The following is a 9,554-nucleotide window of genomic DNA, read 5'->3' on the forward strand; positions in this document are numbered from 1 at the left end:
TCTCAATAAATTTTATATCTGCACTGTAAGCAACATATATTTTTTCAGCTTTTAAATTGTCAATAATTTGTTTGGTTACCGGTAGATAACCCGATGAAAAAGATTGCTGACTTTTCTTTCAAGTTTCCTTCCCTTTTTAAACCGACTATTGTCAACACAATCCATGCAAAAATTTATCAATATTGTCTTCTGCGGCACTGACCATATTCTTTTCCATTGAAATCTTACTAGCCAGGCCCCGGTGAAAACTGAGGTGAAAAACCTCGTGTAAATTCACATCATCTCTGACATTCAGAGACCTGGAAATCAGAGCCGATAGTGAAATTTCACCTTTTGAACGCACGCAAGCAGCTCGAATTTTTGCGTAATGTACGTAAATTAAGTCTTATGAGTGACCCCCGTCTTTGTGTTTTCAGGTTTAGAAACTTGATTAGTAAGTCTATATGAGATATCTTAAAACTTCAGCAAATTTTGGTCGAAAATTTGAATGGTAAGAAAGGTTGGGCTCTGACCATAGTGATTTTTTCATAATTGCCATGTACAAAATATAGACTTCTGCCTGATGTAGCCAACAAAACTATGACAAGTTATACATTTTTCTGCCATTTAAACTATTTCTAAATCTGAAAATTTTAAAATTGCAATGAAAAAATATGACGAAGAAAAAAAATGAAGACTTTTGCAAAGAGCAGTATTTCAACTTTGAAGACCTTATTATTTTCGGCGAAGAAAGAACATTTTGAAAAAGATTTTGCGTTAGAAAGTAAAAAATAAGAAAAAGATTTTCAGAAAAGTTTTGTTTAAAAGCCATTTTGTTTCCGAATCTTGAAAATGTTGATTTTTTGATACACCAATTTAGAAACTTTTTCCAAAAAATTTCGAATAGTTCAGTTCTTTACGGACTATATTGAATGAAAAAATAGGGTAATATAACATTTTATGAGCGTCTTTTCAAAGCAATTTCATAACGTCATTTTCTTAATTAAATTCTTAATTAATTACCAAATTATCAAACAATTTGAAAATACAACTCTTTAAGTGCCAATGACGAGTATATTGGTCATGGGCTATGTAATGCCCAGTTTGAGTTAGAAATATTGTCACTTTTGTTCTAACTCGTAGGAATTGGATTAGGCTACATGGCCAAGCAAAAAAAATCAACAGTGAGTCTTTTCAGCTAGATTTTAAGCTAAGAAAGTCAAAAAATGCAAAGATTTGGCAAAAATCCACTTTTTCAAGATTTTGACCGTTTTTTGACCATTTTTAGTCAACGAGTGATCCAAGAACCTCCAAATTTGGCCCTGCCTTACTTGATTCTGTCTTCCAGCAAATTAGTTTGAAGTTTTACAACTGGGCACCTTTCTATCATTCAGGCAGGTCCACGCAGCTTTAATTTCCCTTACCTTACTCAGCTTTAGTTACCCCCTTAGCCACCGCCCGCCCGCCCTTCCTATATCGGGCGGCGCCGAAGGCACCTAAAAAAAGAGGAGACTATATGTAAGCTATCCAACGAGCTATGAGCAAGCTTCAAACTCCATCTAGATCCGGAGATATAAGCCTTTAAAGTTGAACTAGTGATTTTCTTTAAAAAACTTAGAAAAAAATGACAATGGCAGTTAGAGAGTTAAAAGTGTCAAGGAACCAAAAACAAAAGTTCTATCTTGAAATCCCTTAACAAATTTTCTGACCTTAGTCAGACCCAATACAATCATCGGATTTCTAAAGTTTTTTAAGGAAATTGAAACATGTCACCCCAAAATTGAGGTAACTCACGGACGGTAATATTAAACAAGAAACGCGTCCCCTATACCAAAATAATCTTTGGGGTGCGCACAGCCTACATTCATCTATGAGATCTGGTACGAGATATTTGAAAATATTCAATTATTGCTTGTTTTTTCATGTTGTGCGCAACTGGCTTTAAAGGAATGAAAAAAGCGTTCAGTGAAGTGCGCTTTGAATGACGTTGAAAAAAAGCTATTTGCTGGAATGCACCCTTAAACGTTCATTGTTGATTATCAATACGTTCACGGGTCATTCATAGAGAGATACTTGCTAATATAAAAATCGACGGTAAGACGGAATTCACACCCTTTATAAGACTGATAGTTTTCCACTTCATCTCTATTATAATACTCTCATTATATTCTTGGAATATAATGTTCTCCAGTCAATATCTTCATTCTTCTTTTTATCTTTATTCTTCATCATTTATATCCTCACATATGAAATTGGGACGAAAATTGTTCCTTTTTATATATAGGAAGTTAGCGAATATCTTAAATTGAATGAATAAAATGGTGCAAGGGATTTTGTTAATAGCTTTTACCTGTCCGTATAGCTACCGCCATCGAACAAAAAAATTAACGAAAATACATTCCTAATCCTGCCTCAAAGCCCCGGTGGAACTTTTTTCATTAGCAGCGATAAAAAATTCAAATTGAAATCCCAATGGGGATAGAAAATCTATTGTTCAAAGCTTAGAAAATCTAGTGAGGATTGTTTTGGAGTGTAATTTTATGAAGATTGAATTTCGAATGGGGATGAAATCAAGTCAATTTCCCAGTCGGGCTGAAATTCCAGGTTATTTCACCACCAGGGACGAAATTTTTGGCAAATTTTCCAGGTGGGGCTGGGTCATCTCAGTGGATTTTTGATACAGGGGTGTGAAATTCTATCTTATAATGGAGTCCCTATAACTTGAACACGTATGGGGAGTAAAATTTATTCGAGTAAACGAATTTTCGAGTTATGGAGTAAGGTTTATAAGAAATTGTTAACTGAAAGGACTATAAAAAACTTGTTCGAGTTAAGTTGAAATTCGAGTTATAAAGGATCAAGCTAAAGGGACTCCACTGTAGCTCCAGCCAATCGCTTTTCCATGTGTAATTAAAAGATGCTTAAAAATCATTCAAATTATGAAATAAGTCTTGTTTTGCATGTACGTTTGTACAATCATAATTTTAACACTGATAATTGACGAAGAAATTTTGATCGATTTTATCAATCAGTAACTTGCCATATGACCTATATGGATTAATGTCTATCAGATGTACAATTTTCAGAAGGTCAATATAAATATCAAATAATCATATAAATTAAATTAGTATTTCAGAATTGGTTCAAATAGATCTGGAGTTCAATGAAAAAGGACGATTCTTCCTAAAAGATAAAACGGAAATAAAATGTCTTTAAAACTGAATTTAGTTTTTCTGCTATTTGTATCATGTCTTCTTGTCGATGCTACAGTAATTAACTATCCAACTCAAGCAATTGAAGCCGTCTGTAAAGAGCAAGCAAGTGTATATTGCATTGGCAATGGACGAGCAACATCTTCACCAACTCTTTTCAGCCAATGTTGGAACGATTGGTTTGATCAATGTGTGGACTTTTATTATAGACATGGCCAATTTCATCGGGGTGACTCAAATTGCATTTCTCAAGACCATTCAATTGACGTTTGTTATCAAAATGAAGCAAAAGTTGAAGTCTGTGTGACGGTCGTTTATGAAGTATTTTTATGTCAATAAAACGTGAACACTACTAATGGATGGAATGGGCTTCAGGAGAACATTTAAGTAGAATAAATATTTGTTAATCATATAACATTCAAATTTAAAATACTGGAAAATAACTCGTATACTTCAATGTAAAATCTCCCGAAAATTCTAAAACCTCTGTGTAAATGCCGATCGAGTCGAATAGGAGTCAACATAAGTCACGAACGACACTTTAACGAAGCCATAGGTTTTCTTTGACGCATCTTCCTGGTGGAAAATGGCTAAAATTGAATAAAATAACACGTTTAGCTAACGAAATATAAATACAGTGCAAGTCAAAATATAAAGATACATCAGTTAGATTACAAAGACAAGTCAAAGATATAACATATAAAAGAAGAAATAGAAACTTACTAAAAACACTGTGGCTGAACATACACGTACACGTAAACATATACTCTCAACTAACACTCACAATTCCAATACGCAGATTTATAACACATCACAACAACTCATATAACAACTAGACAATCCTCAAGGGACTAACACATAACTATACACACAATACAGTACTATACAATACAATACGCAACTCCCTAGACACATAATATAAACAATACACGTGAGACTAATACAAATTATATAATCATTTACAGTTTCACTACGAAAGTCCTATCAAATAATAAATCTAAGTACAAAGGAAGCGATGAAAACGAACGTAAAACTAAAAGACAAATTAGCTGCATTTTGGCAGTTACACTCTGAGATTTCAAACTTTCAAGTCTTCATTTTTGCCAAGCTATACTTTACATTCTCTCGTTAGCCAATTAAGCTTTTGGTTCGAAATTTTGACATCAAATTCGTAAATTTATGCACGTACATTTATCTAAATGCATTGGCAGGGAATCAAACTCTGGTCTCCCGCGTGGCAGACGGGAATTCTACCACTGAACCACCAATGCAATAAAATGAATTAAGTCTTCATTTTCGCAAAAATATATTGCACAGTTTTTTAGTTAGCCGATAAAGTTTTTACTGTGTAATATCGACTTCATATCCAACAGTCACATCTGAAAGTTTATTGGGGATATAGCTCAGTCGTAGAGCATTCGATTGCAGATCGAGAGGTCACCGGTTCAAACCCGGTTGTCCCCTAGCTTTGGCTGCTGTTGTGCTCGATATTTTGACATCAAACTGTCAGCTGTATGTGCATACAATCGTCTAAATGCATTGGCGGGAAATCAAACCCCGGTCTTCCACGTGGCAGGCCAGAATTCTACCACTGAACCACCAATGCAATGATTCAGTTTAAGTCTTCATTTTTGCCAAGCTATACTTTTTATTTTTTTGTTAGCCAATTGAGCTTTTGGCTCGAAATTTTGACGTCAAATTCGTAAATTTATTTTTATTTATTTTTATTTACAGTCAAGGCACACTAGGACCTCTAAACCGGTCTATCTACATAATGATTACAAAAGTGATCTTGAATCGTAACTTAACAGGTGCTTTATCCATGCTTGAGTCAGTTCTTCTTTAAATGCTTTGACTGACTTACCATTAACAACATTTTTTGGGAGCTGGTTCCACGCCGGTATGCACGCTTCTGTTTGTTCGTTTCCTCGGCTTCTTCTTCCCGCAGAGCTTCTTTAATCACCTCTTTGATCGAAGTATTGGGCTCATCCTGCGAAGGGTCTTTCACCACATCAGCATATGACTGCTTTACCTCAGCCATCTGGTTTTCAACACTCAAGAGTATCGCTTTGATTTCATCAATAATTGACGCCTTCATGGTTGCACCAAATTCGGTGATTTTCTCATGGATTGTATCGTTCATTTCTTCGACAGTACATCTCTCGATTGACTTGTCTTTGAGTTTTGCATTACGGAGGCCCCCCCCCCCCCCCCCCAGTCGACCCTCAATTCACGTATTCACGCAAAATTTGTTGCCAATTCACGTATTCACGCGCGAAAAAAACCATTTTCACGTTCACGCGCTGATTTTGCTTTTAATTCTTTTGTTAAACGATTGGGACCTTATTGGGCTAAATTGGACCTTTTCATTGCCAACATAAAGTTCTCTGCAGTTTTTTGACCTTTTTCTCGACAGCGTCGACCTTTTAAGACCTCTTACAATTATTGGAGCTTTCATAGGGCAATGTTTAAGGTCTGTCTATCATGTCTATTACGCCAAAGTTACAAAAAACTACCTCTCTGGCGTACGGTGGTATAAACCCTGCCTGAATTTGCTTTTTAAGGTAGGTAAGTGCAAAGTTAAGCCTTAGCTTTAAGGTTTCCCCCCGAACTTTCTTCGTCGCAGGCCCAAAATATATTTTATTTTGAGAATAAATTTAAATCGAGGTTTGGCCCAAATTCATGGTCTGGAAAGTCGCAAGCTTCAAAGAGGTGGTACAACCAGAGGACGCAAATTCCAAAGTTTGTCCCCTTGTCTCATTGAAGAAAAGTTGTGTAAAGGAAAAAGCGAGCGAAGCGAGCGCGAAAATTTTTTGACAACTTTCACTCTTTCATGTCTGAGAAAACGGCCTTAACACACTATTGTTAGCCTAATATGCCTTGTTTGGTCAAACAATTCATTCAGAATCTTTTATTATTTTCAACACTGACCATTTACTGGTACAAATCTGGTACCTGGCTTACACGGTGCGGCGTCACAGGAGAATGTTCGATGATGCAATCATGTAAAATTTTTTAGAACTATCTACCTACTTTTGTAAACTATCGAAGAATCAAATACCCTTCACTGTCTCCAAGTTCATGCGGTATCATTTTGTGTACTGCATTTAGTAACAATATAAGCGATTACAGAAAGACGAACATCATTAGCGCCGACGAAGAAAATTTTCTCATTTAGACTTTTTTTGTTTTGGCTCAAAACACTCTCGCTGGATGCAATATTTGCATCACAAAATGCGCCCTTAGAAAAATAAGGAAAAAATATTTGTTTCTGTTTCAATTTTTGATTATTTTGAATAACTTTACAATGGCAATAGGTCAATATGATATCAAGGATTTACATATTTTACATATTTAGGTTTATTCAGTTTTGTTTTAGACAATAATTTGCTTTTAACGTTCACGCTCAAAATCTCAATTCACGAATTCACGCTGGTAAAATCTTATTTTCACGTTCACGCGGATATCTCAATTCACGTATTCACGCGTTGAAAAAGTCCAATTCAGGTATTCACGACAGAAAAAAGGGTCATTCACGCGTCACGCCAGCCCCTGGGGGAGCCCCATTACGGGACTTTAGTGTCTGGACTGACTTGATTAACTTCCTCTCATTATCGTCATATACTTCGATAGCACGATCATGCTCTGAGATATCATCTTTTAGTTTGGTAAAGTCGTCGTCCTCAACTGCACCACAAAGAGCAGGGAGATCTTTCACTACTTCAACACAGTTGATGAAGCAGAAGGTCCATCGTCTATTTCTTTTCGCTTTCGCGTTCAAAAAAGCCTTAATTTGGTACGGTGGGAGTCTGGTGCATTTATAATGTACGAAACGTTCACATGCCATACATACTAAGATGTTTTCTTCGAAACCGTAACATGTCGCTTCGGAGCATCGGAGATCGTCGAAATTTTGATTGGGATGGTCTTCTATGGAAGTGTCAGCTGATGCGTCCTCATCCATCAGGAATCGATGTTGTAGGTGGAAGAAATTCAGATTTTTGATTTTCTTGATAATTTGTGCATGTACATTTATCTAAATGCATTGACAGGGAATTGAACCCCTATCTCCCGCTTAGCAGGCGAGAATTCTACCACTGAACCACCAATGCAATGATTCAGTTTAATTCTTCATTTTTAAATAACCTTTTGCCTCTAAATTTGGACATCAAGTTCGTAACTTTGTGCACGTACATGTATCTAAATGCATTGGCAGGGAATCGAACCCCGGTTTCCAGCATGGCAGGGGAGAATTCTACCACTCAACCACCAATGCGATTAAATGAATTAAGTCTTCATTTTGCCAAAAATATATTACACGGTTTTTTTAGTTAGCCGATAAAGTTTTTACTGTGTAATATCGACTTCTTATGAAGCAGTCACAACTTCGAAAATTATCGGGGATAAAGCTCAGTTGTAGAGCATCTGACTGCAGATCGAGAGTTTGGAAACTATTCTAGTCGCAATTTAGGGAGTTGCTAGTTTCGAGTTGGGGAGTGTAAAATAGCAGTATAACCGGACACGTGGAATATTGAATGTAAACTAAAATTTTCTACATATAAAGACGGCCTAACTATACAAATCAAAATAGCGTGTAAAATAAGGACCGTATGATATTGAAGATATCACACTTGCCCCTTTTCCTAACAAAAGAATATCCTAAAAATTTAAAACACTATCAGACCAGCTGATTTGACATATCCAAGTTTTACTGTTTTAATCGTTCATTTGACAAGTCCGTTTAATTTGAATTCACTTCGAGTAACCGTTTCAGAGTCCATATTGATTTACTGACTGAGGGGGCAACGTTTTGGAAAGAAATGTCGGCCACAGGTTGGGCGACGAAGAAATTTTTTCACTTTTTACACCCTCAAAACACCTTAAAACGATATCTAATTGGAGAGAATAATAGTTTTTAATAGTAAGTTTTAAAAACGTATGACATGGTCTACCAAAAAGGGGGGGGGGGGCATGGACAGATAGTACTTTTTCATCAATTTTCAAGTTTTTTCATTATTCAAATATGGAGAATGTGACATAGCAAGTCCTTTTTAACAACTGTTTCAATCAAAATTTGATTTTCCGGGTAAAAATTGTCGTTTTTACTCTGGAATTTAGCAATTTTAAGGCTCTTTTCTTCATAATTAGGGATAGTACATTTCTAATCAATTTTCTATTTTATTCAATTCAAATATGAAGAAAAGTGATGCGCGGACATTTTCATACATTCTTGCCAAAAAGTTGGTTTCCCGGGCATAAGACTCTGGCTTTTACGGACCAAAATTGTCATTTTTAGTCTAGAAGTGGGCAAAAATTGAGATTTATTTTCTTTATTGTTAGGGATAGATTTTATTCAATTCAAATAATATAATGGAAAATGATATGCCAAATAAATTTTGCAAACTTTTTATTCAAAATATGAACTTTTGGGCCAAAACCTCATTTTTTCGGGTCAAAAATGTTGCTATTAGGCGAGAATTGGACAAAAACTAGGGTTTTTTTCAATTTTTTTAATGTTAGTATAGTATTTATAATTGAAGTTCCATTTTATTTAATTCAAATGTGAAGAAAAGCTCATTTGCCATTTCATTTTCACAAATTCTCATCAAAAAGTTGTCGAAGTTGGTTTTCCGGGCCAAAATTCTTGTTTTTTCGTCGTTTATTTAACATAGTTTAATTTTTTTGATTTGAAATTAAATTTTGTTACACTAAAAAGGACATGAGTTTTTTGTGCTCTTAGTAGTCTGGCCGGTTGGCTTTCAGGAAAAAAATTTCAGGGTCAGACTACGCTGGGATCAGCTGGAAACTGGAAAAGCGAGGGAAAGTTGGGACATGTTCATAACCATGCGGCACTTACGGGCAGCCTCTGGAGGCCAGAGTGCCATGAAAATTGAAACCACTTTTAATGGAAAACCTAATGGTTGGCCTACCAGAAAAAACATTTTGAACAAAAAAAAACTTCCCAAAACCTGGGAAGGCAAGGTCAAAGTAGATAAAAAATGATTTGGTTATCTTGTTCTGAGAAAGCACAATTCCAACTTGAAAATGAAATAAACTCCAATGACCAAAAATGGCAAAAACTTATAATTGCCATAAATCTGCCATTATGGATTTTCAGACCAAAATTTTTTGGGATTTTGCTCAGTTTATTATACTTAAAAGCATATCCAAAAATGAAAAAAATCTAAGTTTTGAACTATTGGACCTGCCCCACTCTTAAAAAAACTGGCTCTTCACAAAACAAGCGCAACCCGCAGTGAATATTTCGACCTGTTTTGCAAACGGACAACCAACAAGCCAAAGGTATCGCTATGTTTTTCTTCTACCAAACGACGCCGCATGGAAGAAGCAATGGTATCAAAA

Source organism: Clytia hemisphaerica, unplaced genomic scaffold (assembly GCF_902728285.1).
Source record: "Clytia hemisphaerica strain Z4C2 unplaced genomic scaffold, Clytia hemisphaerica genome assembly, whole genome shotgun sequence".
Classification (NCBI taxonomy): Eukaryota; Metazoa; Cnidaria; class Hydrozoa; order Leptothecata; family Clytiidae; genus Clytia; species Clytia hemisphaerica.